This window comes from Gekko japonicus, unplaced genomic scaffold (genome assembly GCF_001447785.1).
Source record: "Gekko japonicus isolate JY-2015 unplaced genomic scaffold, Gekko_japonicus_V1.1 scaffold128, whole genome shotgun sequence".
In the NCBI taxonomy this organism is placed as follows: Eukaryota; Metazoa; Chordata; class Lepidosauria; order Squamata; family Gekkonidae; genus Gekko; species Gekko japonicus.
This window is the reverse complement of record NW_015173126.1, coordinates 1,355,897-1,378,470: the sequence shown is the minus strand read 5'-3', so window position 1 is coordinate 1,378,470 and position 22,574 is coordinate 1,355,897.

The following is a 22,574-nucleotide window of genomic DNA, read 5'->3' as shown; positions in this document are numbered from 1 at the left end:
CTTTGATTCCAAAGGAAGGACAAGATTCAACAAATGTAAAGAACTACAGGCCAATATCTCTTTTGAACAACGATTATAAAATCTTTGCAAAAATTATTGCAGAAAGGGTGAAAAACTATTTACAAACGGTAATTTCTGAAGATCAAGCGGGCTTTTTACCCAAAAGGCAGATTAGAGACAATGTAAGAATAGTAATGGACGCAATTGAATATTATGAAAAGCACCCAGAAAAAGAAGTAGCTTTTCTGTTTGTTGATGCAGAAAAAGCTTTTGACAATCTTAATTGGAATTTTATGCACCAGATGATGGAAAAGATTGAAGCGGGACAACATTTTAGAAATTGTATTGAAGCTATCTATTCTGAACAAAGAGCTAAAATAAATGTGAATAAAGAACTGACAGATAACTTCAAAGTACAGAAAGGAACAAGGCAAGGTTGTCCGTTATCACCGTTATTATTTATCTGGGTATTGGAAATACTTTTACAAAAAATACAGTACGATCAAGAAATAAAGGGCTTGACACATAAAGGACACCAATACAAATATCGAGCATTTGCAGACGATGTAATGTTTATGGTGGAAAACCCAACAGAAAAATTGACATTGCTTTTTCAAAAAATAAAGGAGTTTGGAGAATTGGCCGGCTTTTACGTAAATAAGAATAAAACAAAACTTATATGTAAAAACATGATCAAACAAAAACAAGTGGAACTACAAGAACTGGTACAATGTGAAGTAGTTAAAAAAACAAAATACCTTGGAATTGAATTAACGGCAAAAAATATAGACCTATATAAGAATAATTATGAGAAATTATGGACTAAGCTGACTCAAGATTTTAAGAAATGGGATAAAATGAACTTATCACTGATGGGAAGAATATCAGTTATAAAAATGAATGTCCTACCACGTTTGATGTTCCTGTTCCAAACAATACCAATTCTGCATAAAACGGATTTGTTGGCCAAGTGGCAACAAGAGTTGTCAAAATTTGTTTGGGCAGGCAAGAAACCAAGGATCAAAATGAAAATACTTTGTGATGCCAAAGAAAGAGGAGGTCTACAAATGCCAAATCTTAGACTATATTATGAAGCGGTTTGTCTAACATGGATGGATCAATGGGTGAAGCTTGAAAATGACAGATTGTTGGGGTTGGAAGGGCATGATTGTAGATTTGGCTGGCATGCATATTTATGGTATGACAAGATAAAAATGGACAGTTTTTTTAAACTTCACTTGGTGAGAAAAGCTTTGTATATGGTATGGACAAGATATAAGAAGTACCAGAGTGACTTAAGACCATTGTGGATTGTACCAGTAGAAGTGTTGATATCTTACTCAAGACAGCGAGGTAGAGACTGGTTGCCATATAGAGATTTAATTAAAAAAGAGGGAACAGAGTGGGTAATGAAAAAGCAGAATGAAATTGAATATGAATATGAGTGGTTGAAATATATGCAGATTTATGATCTTTTTAGATCTGACAAAAAAAACTATGGTTTTAGAGAGGAAAAAAATGAAATTGAAAAGGTATGGGAGAGTGGAGGAGGAAAAAATATTTCTAAAATGTATAAGGTGTTGTTAAAATGGTATACTGAAGATGAAACTGTTAAAGAACAAATGTTAAAATGGGCTATTAATATGAATAAGGAAGTAGATATGGAAACTTGGGAATATTTGTGGAAAAACTCTATTAAGATCTCGACATGTACTAATGTTAAAGAAAATTGTTATAAGATGATGTATAGGTGGTACATGACACCTAAGAAGATTGCAAATATGAATCAAAATATGTCAAACAAATGCTGGAAATGTAAGAGGCATGAGGGCTCATTTTATCATATGTGGTGGACTTGTGAGAAAGCTGTAGACTTTTGGACAAAAGTCCACAATGAAATGCAAAAAATACTGAAATGTTCTTTTAAAAAAGCACCGGAAATTCTGCTTTTGGGACTCAAAATGGAAGAAGTCAATACGACTAAAAAAACTTTACTCTGGTACCTGATAGTGACAGCGAGAATGATTTATGCTCAGTTTTGGAAGACAGAAAAGGTACCAGAGGTTGAAGAATGGATACAAAAAGTTCTGTTCATGGCACAAATGGATAAGATTACAAAAAAACTGAATAACAAAGAAGACGATGAGTTTTTTGGAGAATGGAATGATTTTAAAATTTATCTGGAAAAGAACTGGGATGTGAAACAAAACTTAATATGTTTAGATCAATATTAAGTCAAACGATGTTATCTTTAGATTGTAATGATGAAAAACTGATATTGTTGATGATATGAAGTAATTTGGAGCAGGGGTGGAAGCATTGTGGGAAGCCATTGGAGGGAGGGGAGGAACTGGGAATGGGGTAGGGACAGCGCTGGCTCTTCGGCTTTGAAACGGAGATGAGCACCGCAACCCTAGAGTCGGATTCGACTGGCTTTCGAGCAAGGGAACCTTTGCCTTTGCCTTTGCCAGAATTCTGTATGCAAAATATTGGAGGAGTCAGGAAATACCGAGCAAAGAAGAATTTATTAACAAAGTATTTGAAGTAGCGGAAATGGACAAACTCACTTTATTCTTGAAAGACCACACCGAAAATATTTTTGAAAATAGGTCTTGAGAAAGTTTTTAAATTCCTTCTGTCTCTCGCTGACTCGGGACTCTCTCACTCCTCGTTAAAGGTTTATTTGGCCGTGCTTTCGGCCTACCATTTTCAAGTTGAAGGATGCACACTGTTCGCACACCCACTTTCTAAACGTTTTTTGAAGGGACTCTTGCACCTCTACCCTCCCATCAAGACTCCTGTCGTCCCCTGGGACTTTCCCCTGGTCCTTCGCCAACTCACCAGGAAACCTTTTGAACTGCTTGCAACTTGCGACCTAAAATTCCTGTTGTGGAAAACGGCCTTCCTGGTTACTGTCACTTCAGCAAGGCGAGTTGGAGAAATAATGGCCTTCAGACATGACACTCCTTACTTGTCTTTTTTGCCAGATGGTGTCCGCCTTGTACCTGACATCTAGTTCCTGCCAAAGGTAGTGTCAGAATTTTACCTACAGGCAGAGGTCTTCCTCTCAGATTTCTTCCCTGCTCCAACATCCTCAGAGGACAGACTGTTACACACGATGGATGTGAAACATGCGCTTCTGTTCTACCTAAACAGAACCCGTCCAACGAGACGTGACTCCCAGCTGTTCGTCTCCAATGCACCAGCAAGACTGGGGACTTGCATCACGGCTCAACACCTCTCAAAGTGGATTGCGGGTCTCATCCGCCTCTGCTACCTAATTGCCAAACAGCCATTGCCTGGCCCTTTCAGGGCCCATTCAACCTGAGCTGTTGCAGCTTCCACTGCCTTCCTCCAGGGAGTTCCCCTAACGGACATTTGCAAAGCTGCTACGTGGGCTACGCCTAACACCTTCATAAGGCACTACGCCCTAGACGTCCGAAAGAACTCTAGTACCAACATGGGACATCACATCTTATCTTCGGCTACGCAGTAAGGACCTGCCAGCACCCTCCTCCAGGTAGGCCACTGCTCGCTAATCTCCCATGGGTGTGAAGCACAGAGACCACGTCGAAGATAAACAGGTTGTTTACCTGTAACTGATGCTCTTCGAGTGGTCATCTGTGCATTCACACCACCCGTCCTCCTTCCCCGCTGCTATCAGCTTCTACATTTTCCATAGGGGTTGATTTGCAGCGGTTCGAAGGAACTGGCGGGATGTCCGTGCCCACCCCCCTGGGCATGTGTGGTGGGGTTCCTGCGCATGCCCGAGGTCTGGGCGCGAAAATCCATTAAGAGCTTGCTACAATGCCGATCGATCCAGCGCATGCGCACTAGATCCCATGAATGCACAGATGACCACTCGAAGATCATCAGTTACAGGTAAGGAACCTGTTTTTCATCCAAAAGAAGTAAATGCAGATGGAAATAATTCTGTCTGCTGCCGATAATATCTTCACTGTGTTTTATGTTGGAGCGTTTTTTAAAAAGTAGTTGTTAAATCAAGCACAGTTCAATAGTTTTATCTCTGCATTGCACTGCTCTCATAAATCTCATGTCCTCTGTAATTTGTAATCCATACATTTTCAAAACCATTCTTACCAGTCAGGTCAGATGGTGCTGGCAGTCTGCCAATCTTTTGAAATAAATAACAGTTCCAGAGTGGGTCTTTAAGAACTAGCCAGAAGGTCACGGATTTATTTTAAAAGGGGGGGAGGTAAAAGTAGGGGGAGGTTGGCCTTGAGGGCAAGGCCCCCCTTATTCTCCGCTGATCTTGATGTTATCAGAACCCAAGTGGAGCCTGAGTAAATCAGCCCCCCCCCCCGGTGGATTCACCTGCTTCCCCCTGTGAGGGGAGAGGTGAGAATAGAGGAATGAATTTTCTCTGTCCTCCTGGCTGGTATAATCTCTCATGGTATGCAGTGTATCCATCATGGGCAAGTTCTTCCCAACCTTTTTCTGGCAGGCTTTTCTCTTCAGAGTGCTCATCAGCACTCACAAATCTCTTTCATTCTCAAGTTCTACTTCTAATTTTTGTGCTTTCTTCTTCCATTCTAATTCATTCTGCACAGCTGTTGTTAGAGCTCTGGGCAGAAGCCATGCCAGCAGACTGGCACTCTGCTTCTTCTCTATGGCAGCTACCAAACCAGCTGGTGTGCAATTTCTCTCCACTTCTGGCCAAGCCACCAAGCCACTCAGGACCACCAAATATTTTACATCTGAGCCCTGCATGCCCTGTTGAGGCCAGCCAGGGAGCTGACTCTTCAACTCTCCTTCCCTTGGAGTCTCAGCATATCAGTTCTTGTGGAATCCTGCTGACTATGTCACTTTTTTGGGCGCTGGCCAGCAGCTCCAGGTTCAAACAATCCCAGAATTTGCTTACGACATCCAGATTTGCTGACAAGGAGATTTTGATAAGCAGTGATCAAGCTTACAGAAATAGAAGGCTAAGCACCCATCCACTGGGCCTCAAGCACACACACACATGGAGCGAAGCTTGCCAGAATCCAAGACAAGATAAATAGCTAGATCTCTGAGGCAGTGGGTGAGATGTGGTCAAGCCAGGCACCAATGAAGTTGGGAGAAGGGAGGTGGGACAGCCAGGGAGCAGGAGGTTGCCAGTGTGGGTTGGTCAGACGCTGGCCCCACTGTCGAGGACCTCTGGAGTTGGTGGGAGAGATGGGGGGAGCGCAGCAGAGATGGTGGACAGAGGTGTCCTGGTGGCAGCAAAGGGAGGCAAGGTCAGTGAGGCACTGGCCACACCCAATTCCGAGACTGCACGGGAGTGGGACGAGCTGAAGCAGCAGTGATTGGACCCCCCTGAGGCAGTCCATCCTCTGACTTTTGAGGGAGGGAGCAGGTTGTCTGTGGCAGTGGGGACGTGGCCGAGGGCTCTTGATTTAAATGAGGAGAAGCATGTAGGCCAAGGAGGAAAAGCGTGGGGCTCTCCAAGGGCCTGGTGGCAGACCCAAAGAGAAAGAGAACTGACCCAGGAAGACAGCCAGCTGATGGGAGAGAGGGGATCAGGTGTGTGAAACCTCCCTTCTCCTGTTTCTGTGGCCTTGGCTGCATCTCCAATCTGAAAGAAAAATCAAGACCTGGAGGAGCCTACCCTTGCGGCACAGGACCCAGGGGCACCAGGGCCTGACAGATCGTTAGAAGGATGGATTTCTGCATTGTAAGGGAGACAGGTGGCCTTTGAGTCAGGAGCTGAGTTTCTGGAGGAAGCTACGTTGTAAGGGAGATTTCTGGATAGCTTGAAATGATGTGTTTAAAATCTTGCAGGGCCTGATCATTACTTTATAGCCAAAAGCTAATGAGCCACAGAGGGGCACAGGATGGAATCTTCTCTTGATCTTAGTTCTTTGACCTCAATATCAAAAGATGAGTGTCTAGTGCAGTTTAGACATCAATAAAGGCTAAGAAGACAAGGGGGGTCACAAACAAGCTTCCAGAGTATGGGGATGTTGTTAGATTTTTAAAACCTGTTATGTCTACACAGTGAAGGTGATGATACCCATTTGCTTTTTGTGGGGAGTGAAATAAGACCCCATGTGTATGAAATCTCTAAGAGTCAATTGTATTGGATAATCAGAAATCTGTGTTATAGTTGAATGAAAATCAACCATTAAGAATCTTTTTCCATAGTAGCACAGACCATTGTGGTGGTGGGCATGTAGCATTAGCTCTCTCTTTCTCTTTGAATATTAGATACCAACACAACACCTCTTGAGAGATCAGCTAGCAGGAATAGGAGAGGGAAAAAGAAAGGAGAGCTGTCGCTTTGGTCTACAGCATGCTTAGCTGCTAGTGTTCCATCACATAACACGACTGCTTGATTTGGATTTTGAGACTGAGGAAATAAAGGCATGGCATGATTCCTGAAGACTAAAGTAAAAGAGGGTTATGGTACAAAAAAGCTTATTTGTGTAATGTGAGGGAGAGTGAGTGGTAAACTCATACAATTGGATTACGTTTGACAATAGCACTGGTAAGCAACTGTTACTGGACATCACCAAAGGTATTATTCCTATTATTGAGCAATTAATACGTGACTTGTGCCCTCCTACATGACTGATGCTGAAACTATTGTTCAAGATACAGTGAAATGAAAAGTGTTGTTGGACTAGGTGATATAATCTACATCAGATCTCTTCCTTTTATTGTGGCAATGCTATAAAGGTTCTTTTTGCTTTTGGCAAAATAACAAAATATCTTTGTGAGCAGTCTGATGATGCTAATTTAGTTTTTGTTCAATAGGAGATTATCAGTGGGCTAGATACTGAGAGCCCAATATCAGTTCCCCTTGTTTTAGTCCATGAAGGTTGCACTGAACCTTTTATCAGAAAAACAGCCTCCATTAGCAGCAATGCACCAGTACTTGGAGGAAAAGTCCATGTTCTGTTGAAGAGCAGTGCTTAAGGGGCTCTTCAGGGGTTGGGGGATGCTTAAGGATTAGCAGTCAGGAAGCTCTTTCCTTTGATAATTTCTCAAAGAGAATTTATTCAGGGGTACTAATTCCAGGAACATCATTTTTTGTCTCGGATGTTTTATGAAAATAAGGTTACTGTTTAAGACAATGCTGAAATGGCCGTGGTGATTTTTTTTCTCAACCAGAAACCTGAGCAGTGTTCTAAAGATTTCATGTGTTAAATATTTTTTTTAAAATGAGCCGAGCAGCTCTCTTGTTAACTAACAGTCCTAAGTGATTTTCCCCCTCCCTACTTTCCAGTCATTGTAGACATTCTTGCTAAGTGGACCTAACACAGTACTAGTATATTTTATGTTAGCAAGCCATGATAGAAAAGTGCTTGGAGTTCAGGGGGCATTTGTCTCCTTTCTTGTAAATTCATTTAAGTACCAGTCTTGCCATAGCTTTAACTGGGGCAGACAACCATACAAATGACTTGAGATAAAATGAAAATAATGGACTGAGCTGGGTGCCGGGGGTGGTAGTTACACTGCATGCACATCAATAAGCATCGAGTGTTATTCTATGCTAATGTAAGCCTGATGGATCAGCTTTCGCTTTTAGCCTAGAGGACCATTAAGCACTGGAAGCTGGGTCAAACTGATATAGTAAGGCAGATGTACCCCAACGGTTGGCAACAGTAGTTAACGAGCAGTAATTCACAGTGTGCAAGACTAATACTGCTAAAATCTTCATGATGAGGACACAGATCAGAGAAGAGATAATACGTTTGCTTATTAGAATTGTTTTGATTTTCCTGGACATAGTTAGCATGCAAAACAGAGCGAATCATCAACCCGGTAATGTTAGATGCAGCTGAATATTCTCATTATGTTCCCAAATACTAAATCATTGCAAAATGGGTTCCATAAAAATGTAAATAAATTGTTCTAGCAGAATAATGCATAATTGAGAGATCTGGCATGTCATCTCAACTGGAATTAAATGTTACGTGTAGCTATTAAGGTTATTTAGTGGCCTTGAGAGTATATAGTTATAATAGGAAAATGAAAAGTAATATGATATGAAGTCAACTTCGAGGGGGAAAACCAGCATCATATAAGGCTTTGAAATGGACTCCTGGTATTGCCTTGACACTTCTGTGCACTGAAATTTCATCCTTTTGTTGTGCTTTATGTACACATACTTTTTAGATACATCTAGAGCTATATGGATTTCAGAGTGAGAGTTCTACAGGCATTCCAGTGCATGCACCTAGAGCTTGTGTTAATGAGATTTACACCTATGGAGTAGTCAGCTAAGCCCATTTATCCTTTTATCAGCTGAACATCTTCACAATGGAAGTGAATGAGGATAAACCTTGGATCTGTAGGGTTTCTATTATGTGCATGTTAAACCTAACTCCTCCATATCTACTTCTGAATATTTTAAAAAAGAAAATTCAGTTGCATCTTTTAAACTTCTTTGTATTTAGAGAATACAGACTTTTGTAGGTTATTATCTTCATCTAATGCTAGTGGAATTGTGAGCTGCAAGCTAGTGAAATCAGTCGGATTTTAACTGCTGAGTTGGGTGCTCTGAAATGCATCTGCAGTGGTGCTCATGGACACAAATATTTCCTGCCCTTCTTCTCCCACAACAACCCTGTGAAACTCTGAAAAGCTAATGCTTGAGGTTGCATGCACAAAGGCCACACAGCCTGCAGCAAAGAGGGGGAATTGGGCAAAATCACTCCATCTTACTCTTCTGAAGTGATATAAATGGTATAAGAGCAAGGTGGGGGAGATCTTGTTCATCGACTGCCTCCTCACTGCCAGGTGCCATCCTCTTGGCCTAGTGGTTTTCTGTTATCATGGTTCCCAGGACTTTCAGCATCAGCTTTCAAGAGATCTTGGGGACTGCTGGCAGAAAGAATTTTTTGTGTCAGAGATCATATTTGGCTAGTGTTTCGTAGAATCTAACCCATTTCCCATAAAGTCTGACGGCTACATTCAAATAATAATTTTTTTTGGTCCATCATAATTACTGTATGTAATTATTACCATGGCCCCATCTGCAGATACTTAAATCTGCATATCATGGCCCTGTAAAGAGAGAACAGAAATTTCTACAGACTTGGGTGACTTTGCTTTGCAAAAAAATAAAAAATTAATACTTTTTATTTAAAAAATCCAATTTTTTCAGAAAAATCAGAAATCTAAAAAACATGCACCAGGGGATCAAAACTTCACAAAATAAAAGAAATAACACCTAGCTTTAAGAAAAGAATGCCAGATATACTAATTTCATTGGCTATTTTGAGAGTTGCCTAGCCTGACAAGGCTTAGGTTTTTGTGAAGCAAAGCTGTTTGGGCAGGAGCAAGGGTACACTGGGAGGCCAAAACAGGCAAGGAAAGGGTCCTCCTCCATCATGTCCCCTGATAGAGGAAAAATCACCAGGCCTGGTGGCCTGTGAGACTTGGACCCATTGGCCATTGTGCCACTTTTGCCATTTGGACAGACTTTTCCTGGGGAGAACCTGCTACAGGGAGGAGGCAAGGAGAGAAAGCTGAAGACTGGGGGTGGGGGCATGTAAAGATGGTTTGGCTGGTGGGTGAGAAGGAAGCAGGAGAAGAGGAAAGGCTATGGGGGTTGCCAGGAGAGTGAAAGAAGAAATAGTAGTGGAGTGAAGTACAGGAGAAAATGAGATCTCCCCATGCGTCCTTGTGGGCCCCCTGTTTGCATTCTGATGATTGCATGAGCCCCAGGAGTTAATTCGTTAAGAAAAGAACAGGTAAAGCCTGGTGGGTATGAATAATAGAGACTAAATAAAATGTGGTATTCTGTCCCCCAAACAGAATCCAGCAGTCACAATTCACAGACCTTTATTGGCATTACAGTACAAATCCAAATAAAATACACTGGGATCTGTAGTCAGAAAGAACATCTCCTCCTAGAGGCCTGGTAGAGGAATTTTGCTACAGATTCAATGATTTCACTCTTATTTGAGGCTAAAAGTATAAAGGTCTTACGATCCTTGGATCGACCCTCCATAGGTAGCAGGAAAGCTTTAAAAATACGATACGAAGATCATCATAAAATTTACAGTGCAAAATAACATGATTGTTATCTTCAATCTCACTCATCCCACATGGACACAACCTATCTGTATATGGAATTTTCTTAAATCTCCCGTATAACACCGTAGATGGGTCAGCATTAAAAGGGGCTAACATAAATGCCCTACGAAGATGAGGATCTAGGGTTGCCAAGTCTGGCAAACTCACCGGTGGGGGAGGCTCCGACGAGTCTGGGAGCTGGCTCCGTATGCGCGTGCGCGCACGCCGCCAGCACGTCACCGGAAGTTATGTGTGACGTTGCTGACATTGTGGGCGTGGCCCAGCTTGTCGGGGGGAAAACCATATGGTGACGCAGCTTTGGGGGGGCGGAGTTCCCCCCGGGCCCAATTCCGCTGCGGCGGAAATCGGGCCTCCAAAGCGGGGGTTTCCCCGACCCCATTTGGCAACCCTTTGAGGATCACACAAACAGGTATTCTGGAAGGGAAGGGCCAAATGAAAGCTCTCAACGCACTGGGGAACAATGTCAAGAAGCCAGGTTTTTCAATTCTTGTATCTCAATGTCCATAAGTCTTTACTTAATCAAGGCAAAAGTCTGGTTCTCCGAAAGCAAAACCATATCATTAATGTGAAGTCCAGTTACTGAAATTTTCTCCTTAATATAGGTCAACCAATCAGATAGATGAGATTCAGAAACTATATGTATAATGAGACTGCTAGGATCGCATCTAAAATAGAGGCGTAGCCAAAATTCAATGGTTATAATCCAAGCCTTTGTAACTAGCCTTATCTGATTTAACTCCAAGCATATGGCTGCATAAGATACACATGCTGGGAGCCCTAAGATTTTCCTCAGGAACTTGGCTTCAACACGTTCCATCAATGCGTTGAAGGCAGAAATCCAGACTGGGGCACCATATAACAATTTGGCACAGAATCCAGCAGTCCATCAACGAAAAATACTAATGGATGTAGATCTCTTGTTCCCATCCCTCAGCAGTCCTTTCTGAACTTAAGTAAGTAGATTTATGAGGGCTGTGAGGCCCACATGGGTTGCAGGGCTTGCACTGAGGAAGTATGTGGAGGGGCTTTTCTACTGCTACCACTGGAGCTGGGCTGATGGAAGAGGAAGGAGAACACATTTTTTGCACCGGATGTTTTATTACAGTAAGTATCTATTATAGGAATTTATGATGGACATAAAGCCTACATGGCTATTATTTTACAATCTAATTTTTGTTGTTTTATCATTATAAATTGTTTCAGAAAGTAAAAGGGCAAATGTTGCTATATCTACTTCCCGTTCTGATGGAGTGGTATTTGTGCAGAAATTTAGAATATTGGATGTCAGTAGTCTGATACTTGTATATCCTTCCTAGGATGAAAAGGTCAGATTGGTACAATTTTACTCATACTTAGCAGGTCCTCTGTGAACTTGGAGAAGTGCTTTGTGTGACACATTGGTTGGGTCCCAGGAGAATGTATGAATACTTCTGAAAAAAATCAAACAAACAAAGGGAGGAAGGCTTAACAGGGGGATGAAACAGAGGAACCACATTCAACCTTCTGTAGGAATGATGTTACTATAGTATGTGGGGAGATGGAATTCAGTTCCAGTTATCATTTCAGTACAGGAGAAGACAGCTATTTTTAGCACCATTCCAGTGGAATAGCTCAGCTGCACCAGATAGAAAATAACTCACCCATAGTGCAAACATACTATGGAACCCTGTAGAAATCCAATGAGCAGAAAAGAGTGTGATTTACCTCTTTTTTTTTTTTTTTGTTACTAGCCAAACTGTTTAGCTGTTTGGGCTAAATGCAATGGATATTAAGCTTAGTGTAAGTAAAGGGCTCTAACTAATTGCAGAGCTATCCAGTATTGTGTTTGATCCGTAGGCAATGTAAGCGCTCATTGAAGGTAAATTTCTGTCTTTTTCTTTCTTTTAAAAAAATCACTAAAAACATTTGCGTGTTCTACTATATCAAAGGGGCTTGGCCATTATTTCTTGCTAAGTATTTCAGTATGTTTCTCTTTGGGGAGCATATGAGTGGGAGGACAGGAGTCATTGAAATGCAAGCTATGGCATGTTATTTATGTTTAAAACAGGACTTAATAAATAAAAACTGTATAAGCTTACATCGAATTGTGGCTTAAAAGAAAAAGACTTCTTTTTGATATATTTAAAGATATTTAAAATGCATTATGTCCTTAGGGTAGCTCTGTAGTTCTGTGGTTCTTGAGTAGACATTGTAATTTAATATTACACCTACAAAGAAAATTATAGTTTTTAAACTGTTTATACCGAGCACTCTCAAATGAAGACACTGTAAAATTCTAAAAGTATGTTGTTGCAAAATTGAAGTAGGGATTTTTAATAAATCATTGTAGGTCAAGAATCTTGCAAATGCAAATGATCCCCAACTTAGCCAATAGGTGGTCCTCGCACAGCTTTTCATATTATAATATCAGTTGAAGAGACCTGCATTAGGAGGTGGCCTTGTTGTTAATGTGTATTTTCAATAGAGGTAGTCCTCTGTTAATTTTCACTACTACTGACAATAGAGTTCTTTCACCTTTTTAAAACCCTTTGTATAATGCCTCTGCTGTAAGAGAATGAGAGGGATTAGCAGTAATTGATTTTACAAATATTTTTATTTTATTGTCCTTTCAAAGATCCTTGGCTTCTTAATAATATTAGAATATTAGTGATGACCTAAGGTTGAAAAAGAAATTAAATAATCAGTCCTGCATAATTTGATTAAATAATATTTTATAAGTGGCCGTTTGAAGCAGGAATGCTACTCACTGTAAAATATGGTTTGCAAATGAGCAATCATGTTCAACATGGACCTTTGAAGCTGCCTTAATACTGAATCAGACCATTGGTCTATCCAGGTCAGTATTTTCTACTCTGACTGGCAGTGGCTCTCCAGAGTCTCAGAGGTCTTTCATTGTAATCCTGGAAATGTCAGGGACTGAACATGGTAATTTCTGCATACAAAACAAATGCTATAGAAGGAGAAGAAGAGAAGAGATTGGATTTATATCCCGCCCTTCACTTCAGAGCGGCTTACAAACTCCTTTCCCTTCCCCTCCCCACAACAGACACCCTGTGAGGTAGGTGGGGCTGAGAGAGCTCTGACAAAAACTGCTCTTTTTCAAGAACAGCTGTGCCAGAACTATGGCTTGCCCAAGGTCATCCAGCCAGGTGTAAGTGGAGGAGTGGGGAATCAAACCCTGTTCTCCCAGATTAGAGTCCACACACTTAACCACTACACCAAACTGGCTCTCCCCAGGGTCCCTCCCCATGAGCTCCATGTGAACATAAGCACCCTCCCTTATTTAGCATATATTTCTCTTTCTCTATGTTTATCATCCCTATCCATGGTTTCCCATGGTAAGTCCTGTGGCTTTAAGAATAAGTATGCCTGATGTCTCACAAAGGTGAGAGAAATATATTTATTCAGAAATACGTAATGCTAATTTCAGTAAGATTAATATCTCTGGCCCTGTTCACACTAGACGGTTTGGGCCGGGAGAGGGACGGATCGGGGCCGCAGCAAACGGGCGCAATCCCACAGCATCATCTGGGAATCGTGCTGCGCCCGTTCCCAGCCCGTTCCCAATCCGCCCCTCCCGCCCAAAACCCGCAGCAAAAAAGAACCACCTACCTAGGTGGTTCTTTCCGAAGGGCCGCATCACTGCCAGCCGTGGGATCGCCGTCGCGTCTTTTCGCCGGCGCATCCCCGCCCCCTGGCTGTACTGCGCATGCTTGAGCATGCACAGTTCGGCAGCCTCCCCCTCCCAATTGTCTTTTCCTCCCCGGCATCTGATCATGCCGGGGAGCAACAGCGCTGCGGCTCAGGGGATCGTGGGATCCCGCCGCGGCGTCTCTTTTTTGGTGTGGCTTTTAGAAGCTGCGCTTTGCCCAGTGTTTTCCCTGCCGTGTGGCAGGGGCCTCTGTTACTTATTGCCTCAGACTCATCCATGCTTCAATCTCCTTTTACTTTCTCAGAACAAGCAGTTTATGCTGAACTGATTTTAACACTTTTGCAGCTGTACAACACAGCATCTTTTGCTTGAATTCTCTTGGTGCTTGGGCAAAACACTATTGATTTGCTGGAACAGACAAAAAGTATCAAGTAGTGTGGTGAGCTCTTTGGTAATTACTAATTAGTACATTTTGTATGAGTACCTAGTTAAAGCCAGCAGCATGCCTGGAAATCGTGCTTTGGGAGAGGTGGATGGAAGAGTGACAAAGGATAGGCAAGACAGTTTTCTGGGTGGAGGCCCCTGTGGTATCAGGTGTATCTGACAATAATTTCTTATGTTTGTAGTAATATTGTACGGCTGTATGAATAAGTGTGGGGGAGGAGAGAACAAAAAATGTAGTGTGATTCCCCTGGCCACTGAGAAGTATCTAGTCAACACAGCAGTTCTGAAGATGTGCTTCCAGGTTATATCCAACCCTCCTAGTGCATATATGCATCTTCCTGTGTTATACACCTGTTCCTGTCCCATTGATGCCATGGTTAGTACCAATTATAAGACAAGTAGTTTTCCAGTTCACTCATAACTATGACACACCAAGTCCAAATAAACATAGATCCTACTGTGGGCTGTGCCTGCACAAAACAGACCCCTCCATCCCCACATTTTCAAATTTGTCACACAAGAACAGAACTAGGAGGAGGAATCTGCCATAAGAACAGTGTTCTGCACATGCAACAGCCCAGTCTGTACATGCAACAGAATGACATTGTAAAATTCTCTGGGAGTACTACTACAGTTGCACCACTTCAGATCAAGGGGGAAAGGATTCTTAATGTCCCACCTGTAAAAACTGTAAGATCACTCTGCAAATAAAATGGCATATCAAGGATAAAGGCTATTTTCTAATGTTTTGCATGGTATGTCATTTTTCTAGAGAATTATTAATTTAGAGATACTTTGAAAAATTTAATCTTTCCCCTATAGTCTGAAGTGCTACATTTCATTCTACAACCCTCAACACTCTGTCACTTCTAGGGTTGCCACGCATGTCCTTGCAACCAATGAAAGACCAGAGGGGAGGCATAGGGGCAACTGTCAGCGAAATCATGCCTTTCTAGGAATCCCTGGAAACTCTATGGTAAAACCATAAAGTTGCCAGCAATTCTGGCATCACTTCCTGGTTATCCCATGGCGGCAGGAAACAGAACCTGGGGCAGGGGATCCTTTGCTTCTGGTGGGGAACAGGCAACCCTACTTCACTGCCACCACATTCTGCTGTGTGTGTTGGCCCTGGGCAAAGTCCCAGTATGTTCAGTTGGGCTTACTTCCAGTTATGTGTGTCTTTCTGCCCAATATGATGTGTGTTTTTTGGGAAATAAATCCAACTGAAGTCAGTGGGGCTTGTTTCTAAAGTAATTGTGGATGCATTCTGCTAATTTACTAAAATACAGCTGGTTGAGTAAAATGTTCTTCATGTCCGAGGTATCATACAGGCAGATGTCTCTCAAAAATGGTCTTGTTTTGTACCTCTAAAATCTTTATTAGTAGAAACTGGAAACAAACTGCTATCTTTTATGTTGGTGGCTGCGACTTTGTACAGCACCCTGGGCACCCCAGTATTTTGCCCAAAATAGTGGGTGGTTGCTTAATAATCACCATATTTATTATTTACAAACTGCCTTGCAGCTGTATGCAGAACAATGAGTATATTAAAGGCAGGCCCAGACTGGTCACGTACAGATAACCCCTGTTGTCTAGGGAGCTTCAGTCAATCATGGGTCCTTACTGTAGGTCCCGTGTAAGTATTTTGGGATGCATAGCTTCCCTTGCATTTTGTTTACTACAGCAAATTCCAGGGTGCTCACACTGCTCCATAAAAGGTGAAACGTCTCAGAGAACCTCTGTGAAACTTTGGATGTGAGAGACCCAAGTTCAAATCTCCAAATATCTATCAAGTTCATTGTTTTGTTTTCTTCATTGTTTTTTGTTTTTAAATCAGCTCTTGTATCTCTACCAATCCTTATGAAGAGGCTATAAATGTAAAATGAGATAAAACTGTATTAGAATTTGTTTCTCAGCTCTTCAGATTGATAAGGACCCCGTCCTAAATAAATAAAGCCAAGGAGTGTATATTTGCTATTAAGGTAGGCTCTGTTGTATGTGTTGTTATATAAGGGGTTGGCAGTTTTTCTTCTGCAGCTGATTTAGTCTTATGTTCAATGTTGGAAAATGGTATTGCTTTATTCAAACATCAGTAAGTGTGTTTTTGTGACTTGTTTAGATAGTTGCTTTACTATTGTTTTAGCTATTGCTTTTGTCTTTTGTTGTCTGTGCATATTCTTTAATGTTTTGCTATAACCATGGATGAAGAATTGAGGGACACTGCTGTTGAACTTCAGTCTCCCAGTTCACAGCACAGTGGTTTGCTACTGTGTTCAGCTTTTATTTATTGTGATAGCCGGAGTGCTACTTGACTCTAGCTGAATGAGCCTCTGTTATGAGATTCTCTGTAGTGGAATACTACTTTACCTTGGCTTATGAACACATTAAAGCCCTGTTCTGCACTTTGTTTTAGCATCCTTTCTCACAATGATAGGAAGTTTCTCACATACAGAGCAATAACGACGGCAGTATGTAGTTCAAACCGATGAGCAGCATCCAAATGAAATGTAACAGGGACAAAATGCATCAGGCTGAAAAATTTCATTGTATGCTGTTGAAGAGATGGATGTGGCAAGCTGAATCACTTGTTTTTATTTCCTTCAGTTAGAACATTTTAAGAATATTTTTTGAAAGAAATTTAAAGATTTCATGATATGGGGGTAATCAGTAAAAAGAAGACTGATCAAAATGCCTGCACTTCTTGTCACTACCAGTGTGGTCTGTTTTGGTGTGATGGAAAGTAGCAACTATTTTTCATCTTTGTGTTTTCTGTGAAGTCCTGCATGGGACTGCCTCGATGCAGGGCCTGCTGCAGAAGGAGAGGATTCTATAAGCTTCTAAAAAGCTCCTTTGCTGAGTGCTCCCCCTCCTCTCCATCAGAGGCAGAGACCTTTCCTTGCCCATTTGGTCACATGAAGGAGGGGGAGGGAGTGCTCTTCCTCAGTTCTCTATCTGCTGCCGTGGAAAGAGAACATACGATGAGCTTCTTCTAGAGAAAAATCACCTCAGCAGTTTTTCTTTGTGGTTCTTGTGAGTAGTTTCTCAATCTTGAGGGCCCTTTTTTAAAAGTGCCAAGTCTGTGGCACACAAGTGGCACAAAACAATGAGCACTCTGATGTATTTGTGGGAAGGCTCCGACAAAGAAAGCCAAAACAAAAAGAAACATTTGAAATCAAAGAAATCTCATTCGGACCTAGCATCTGCTGTCCAGCTCAATACCATTTGCCCATGTCCCCTCAACACTGCTGCCCATCACCGATATGACCCCAACATTTTCCATTGCTTCGAGGTTGGTGTTACTTGACTCTGAGTGAGGCTTTGACGTCACCAGCTCGACATCAATCACACAGTAGTCCTAGACACCAAACACCATCGCCGACTCCATCACACAGGTTGAACTCATCTGAACTCCAAAGATCTCATTCACTACAAATCCATTCGCCATTTCATCAATGTCATAGCCGGTTTTCTTTTTTTCTTTTTTTATGCCCCCCATAGGGGATTTTTTATTGCATTTTCTATAAACTACAACAAAATTAGGAAGGGGATCTACAAACTATAGGGGAAAGTAAAGAAAACCCACTAAAAACCCAAGAGATGGTGTCATACATACTGCTTAACAAGTTAGGTTTTAACTCAACATTCGATTCCAATTCATTGAATGTGGTCATCTGATAATCTATTAATACTTAAGTAAAAATTTAAACACCACCGTATCTGACTTCTTAAAGAGTAATAAAAGAATTGCTTATAACAAAACGTAAGAGATTTCAGAGTGCAATAACATCTCATTTTTTATACTTTTTCTTTCTCAAGTGGTAGCTTGTCTTTGGGGCTGCTGCCCCCAGTTTAGAGTCTGAGTTCTCATCTGAAGATGCCACTGCTCCCTCTTCTTCACTTTCTTTGGTGCTGCCTTCTTCCTCCTCTTCTTTTTCTCCTGCTGGGCGACTATGTTGATGCAGAAATTCATGTGCCTTTTCAACAGAGTCAATTTTTTCTTTCTTGTCCATAAATTTGAAGATTGTGCCTTTGGGTACAAGCCATCTATAGGGGATGTTGTTCTTCTGTAAAAATAAAACCAAGTCTCTGTATTTTTTTCTTTTCCTTCTTATTTCAAGCAGGATGTCCTTCAACACTTTTATTTCTTTGTCCTTGACTTTCAAGGTGGTTCCATTTGTTGGTTTGAGAATTTGATCTCTCACTTGTCTTCTGGAGAATCTTATAATAACTTCCCCTGGCAGATTATTCTTTCTTGTAAAATCTGAATACAACCTATAGAGCGGATCAATTTCGCTTTTAAGTATGTCCACTTTTATATCTGCCTTAGGGCCTATAGCCTTACTCATAATCTGCTTCAGATTCTCCCCCTTCTCTTCCGGAACACCTTGAAATCTTAGAACATAGCTTGCTCTTTCCATTTGTAGCTGTAACAAGCGAGACTCCTCTGTTTGTCTCTTTTTCTTCATCACCTGCATTTGTTTTTTAAGCTTCTTGGTGTTGGCATCCACTTCTTTCAGTTCTTGCTCAGTTTTATCTGTTTTTTTAGCTATCTCAGTTAGTTGGGTTTGCTGTGCGTCAAACTTGGGGTGCAATGTCGTGACTTGTTCCAGCAGAGGGTGCAAAGCTTCAGTCAACATCTTTTGCACCTCTGTAGTTGTGTCCTGTCTAGGCACAAAACTCGCTGGGCTGGCAGTTCTGGCAAGAAGCATAGGTTTCACTTGCTTGTCTTTCTCATCCTTCCTTGTGGGCACCATGTTTGGGAATTGTTTACTTTTTATAAAAGTTATCGTAGTCTCTGGTACTTTTAAATCCGCCTGGTAAGTTCTTAAATGCTCTTTATTTCAATCCGTCTTGCTTCATTAGCCTACCCCCCCTTTCGTAGTAACTCAAAGTTCGCTTAGTTTTTCTTAGCGGGGGAGAGTTCCCTCCCCCCCCTCACTTTCAAAGGGGAGGTTTTCGGCTAGTTTTTCGGTGTTTCTTGCTTAGACATTCACTCACATTTCAACGATAAATCCACTTTTGTTTTCAATTCGCTTGGCCACCAAACGCTTGCTCCTGTGTGCAATTTCTAGTTCCCATTCGGGACGCTCTACAGCGAGACCTTTGGGGCATGGATTAGCCCCCCTTCGCCGGCAGGGTTGTCAGGGGAAGGGCTCTCTAGTGCCCCATGGCTGGGAGCCCAACACGAGGGCTCCAGGGGTGGCGCGCACAGTCGTGCCCCCTCCCAGCCGCGGGCTCTGATGGCCATCTCCCAGAGCTGCGGGAGAAAGTGACCGCCATGGCGAACGCTGAAACCCAGAACCATCATAGCCAGTTTTCTGATGGAGAGGAGATCCTTAGTCAAAAAACATGGATGCCATCCCCCTCCTTGGGTCTGAGTGATTACCATTCATCAGGGGACCATGTAGTTGAGGTCCCACCAGTCAAGCAACTCCAAGAAATAACTTTGATGACACATTAATCCAGCGGGTCAGACACTGAATTTCCACATATGAGACACTGCCCCCCACCCTCATGATGGGGTTTTATCCCCCAAGGGAGTTACCACTGTGGGTCCCATGGGATGCAACTCCCCCCTTCCAGGGTTGGCAACCCCCATCAGGCTTACCCTACCAGGAGATGAGCTCTCAAGGTATACCCATGAGAGAGCATCACCACCAGAAACCCTCCCATTAACTGATGATAATGTCGGAAATCTGGCTCTGGTGTCTCCAACAGAGGAACTGTAGAATAATAGAATCACAGAGTTGGAACAGGCCATACAAGCCATCTAGTCTAACCCCCTGCTCAATGCAGGATCAGCCTAGAGCATCCCTGACAAGTGTTTGTCCAACCACTGCTTAAAGGCTGCCAGTGAGGGGGAGCTCACCACCTGCCTAGGCAGCTGATTCTACTGTTGAACAACCCTTACTGTAATTTTCCTAATATCCCACCGGTACCTTCCCACCCTTAATTGAAACCAATTATTGCAAGCCCTGTCCTCCGCTGCCAACAGGAACAGCTCCCTACCCTCCTCTAAGTGACAGCCCTTCATATACTTAAAGAGAGCAATCATGTCCTCCCTCAACCTTCTCTTCTCTAGACTGAACATTCCCAAGTCCCTCAGACTTTCCTCATAGGGCTTGGTCTCCAGGCCCCTGATCATTCTTGTTGCTTTCTGCACCTGCTCCATTCTTTCCACATCCCTTTTAAAGCGAGGCCTCCAGAACTGTGCAGAATGCTCCAGGTGCAGCCTGACCAATACAGTGTACAGCAGGACTATGACACCTTGCAATTTGGATGTTATGCCTGTTGATACACCCCAAGATCACATTAGCCTTTTTTTGTCACTGCACCACACTGGCTGCTCATATTTAACTTACAGTCTACCCATACTCCAAGATCTTGTTCACACACACTGCTACCCAGAAGTGTATCTCCCATCCAGTATGAGTGTTCCTAATTTTTGTTACCCAGATGTATAATTTGGCACTTATCCTTGTTAAATTGCATCTTGTTCACATCCACCCAGTTTTCCAGTGTGTCCAGATCTCATTGAATGCTACCTCTATCTCCTGGTGTGTTCGCTGCTCCTTCCAATTTGGTGTCATCTGCAAAGTTAATAAGTAGCCCCCTCCACACACTCATCCAGATCATTTATAAAAATATTGAAAAGTACTGGGCCCAGAACTGAACCCTGTGGCACCCCACTAGACACCTCCCTCCATTCAGATGAAATGCCATTGACAACTACTCTTTGAGCGTGGTTCTTCAACCAGTTCCCTATCCACCTAATTATTCTAGAGTCCAGTCCACAGTCCTCTAATTTACCCATCAGAACATCATGGGGAACCCTGTCAAAAGCTTTACTGAAATCCAGGTGAACAATATCCACAGCATTCCCTCAATCCAGTAAGCTCGTCACTCGATTAAAGGAAATGAGGTTGTTCTGACAGAACCTGTTGGGAACAAATCTGTGCTGAGTTCCCCAGATCACCAAGTTGTCCTTTAGACACTCACAGATTGATCCCTTTAAAATCGGCTCCAGTATCTTCCCTGGGAAAGAGGTCAGTCTGACTGGCCTGTATTTTCCTGGGTCATCCCTCCTCTCTTTTTTGAAAGTCAGATAATATCTGTCCTAGTCTTGTGGCAAGTCTCCCGTCCTCTAAGAGGTCTGGAAGTTGATGGACAAAGACTCTGCAAGCTCTCTAGAAAATGCTTTGAGCACTTTTGGGCTCATACCATCTGGCTGGGGGATTTGTACTCCTTCAGTGCAGCCAGATGCTTCTCAACTACCTCTCTGTCCATGTCAACCAGCAGCCCAGACACTGTGCTTTGCCTTGCCTACTACCATCTCTAGATGAGCCTGTTCTCTTCTTCAGGGAAAAAACTGAGAGGACCTTCGGCTATACTCAAAACAGCACAAGGGCATAGACTTTCCAATTTCCCGGGGGGGGCTGGGGCTGGGCCAGAGGCATTGCTAAGTCATTAAAAGAACGGGGACCCAATGACATCATAGGGAGGAGCTAGTGATATCACAGGCATGGTTACTATCTATGGAGGTGGACCCATGTGGGATTTAGGGATGGGCTCCCCAGAAATTTAGGGAGGCCTGGGAACCGCCCTAGCAATGTCCCTGGGCTGGGCTAACCCCAGGAACAGTTGCCTTCTTAGCACACTGCTTAGAAACTTAGAAAGCCCCCCACACACCTCACACTGGAATAAGAACATAAAATCAGGCCATACCACATTGCAATAAAGCCCCTACAACTGTATACAGAAATACTGAGCTTCCCTACCATTTGCCACAACTAGCCCACCACACAAGAAGAAGAAGAAGAGATTGGATTTATACCCCGCCCTTCACTACCCAAGGGAGTCTCAGAGCGGCTTACAAACGCCTTTCCCTTCCCCTTCTCACAACAGACACCCTGTGAGGTAGGTGGGGCTGAGAGAGCTCTTGACAGTAACTGCTCTTTTTCAAGAACAGGTCACATCAGCAGGTGCAAGTGGAGGAGTGGGGAACCAAACCCGGTTCTTCCAGATTAGAGTCCGCACACTTAACCACTACACCAAACCACGACACAACCAGGATCAAGACTCCTAAGTGGACCAACAGACAGGCATACACTTGTTTGAGAAACTATTACATTACAACACCTCTGGAACATTACAGATCAGTAGAGGCAGCACTGCACAGTGGCCATCAAGATCAAGGAGAGGAGAGACCTGTTGTACTATTCAGTTCTTTTTCCCAGTTTTTTTTTTTGGGGGGGGGAAGGGGGGCGGTACAGGTGCTTCAAGAGTGGTTGATAGAAATGGAGGACAGTTTATGTAGGACTAGGTCTCTCTGGGACCTCTGTCACAGAGTTCACGCTCCTTAGGAAAGTCTACTAGAGTGAGGGGGGGGCATTTTGTTCTGGTTTTGTTTCTTGTTCGTTAGAAACTG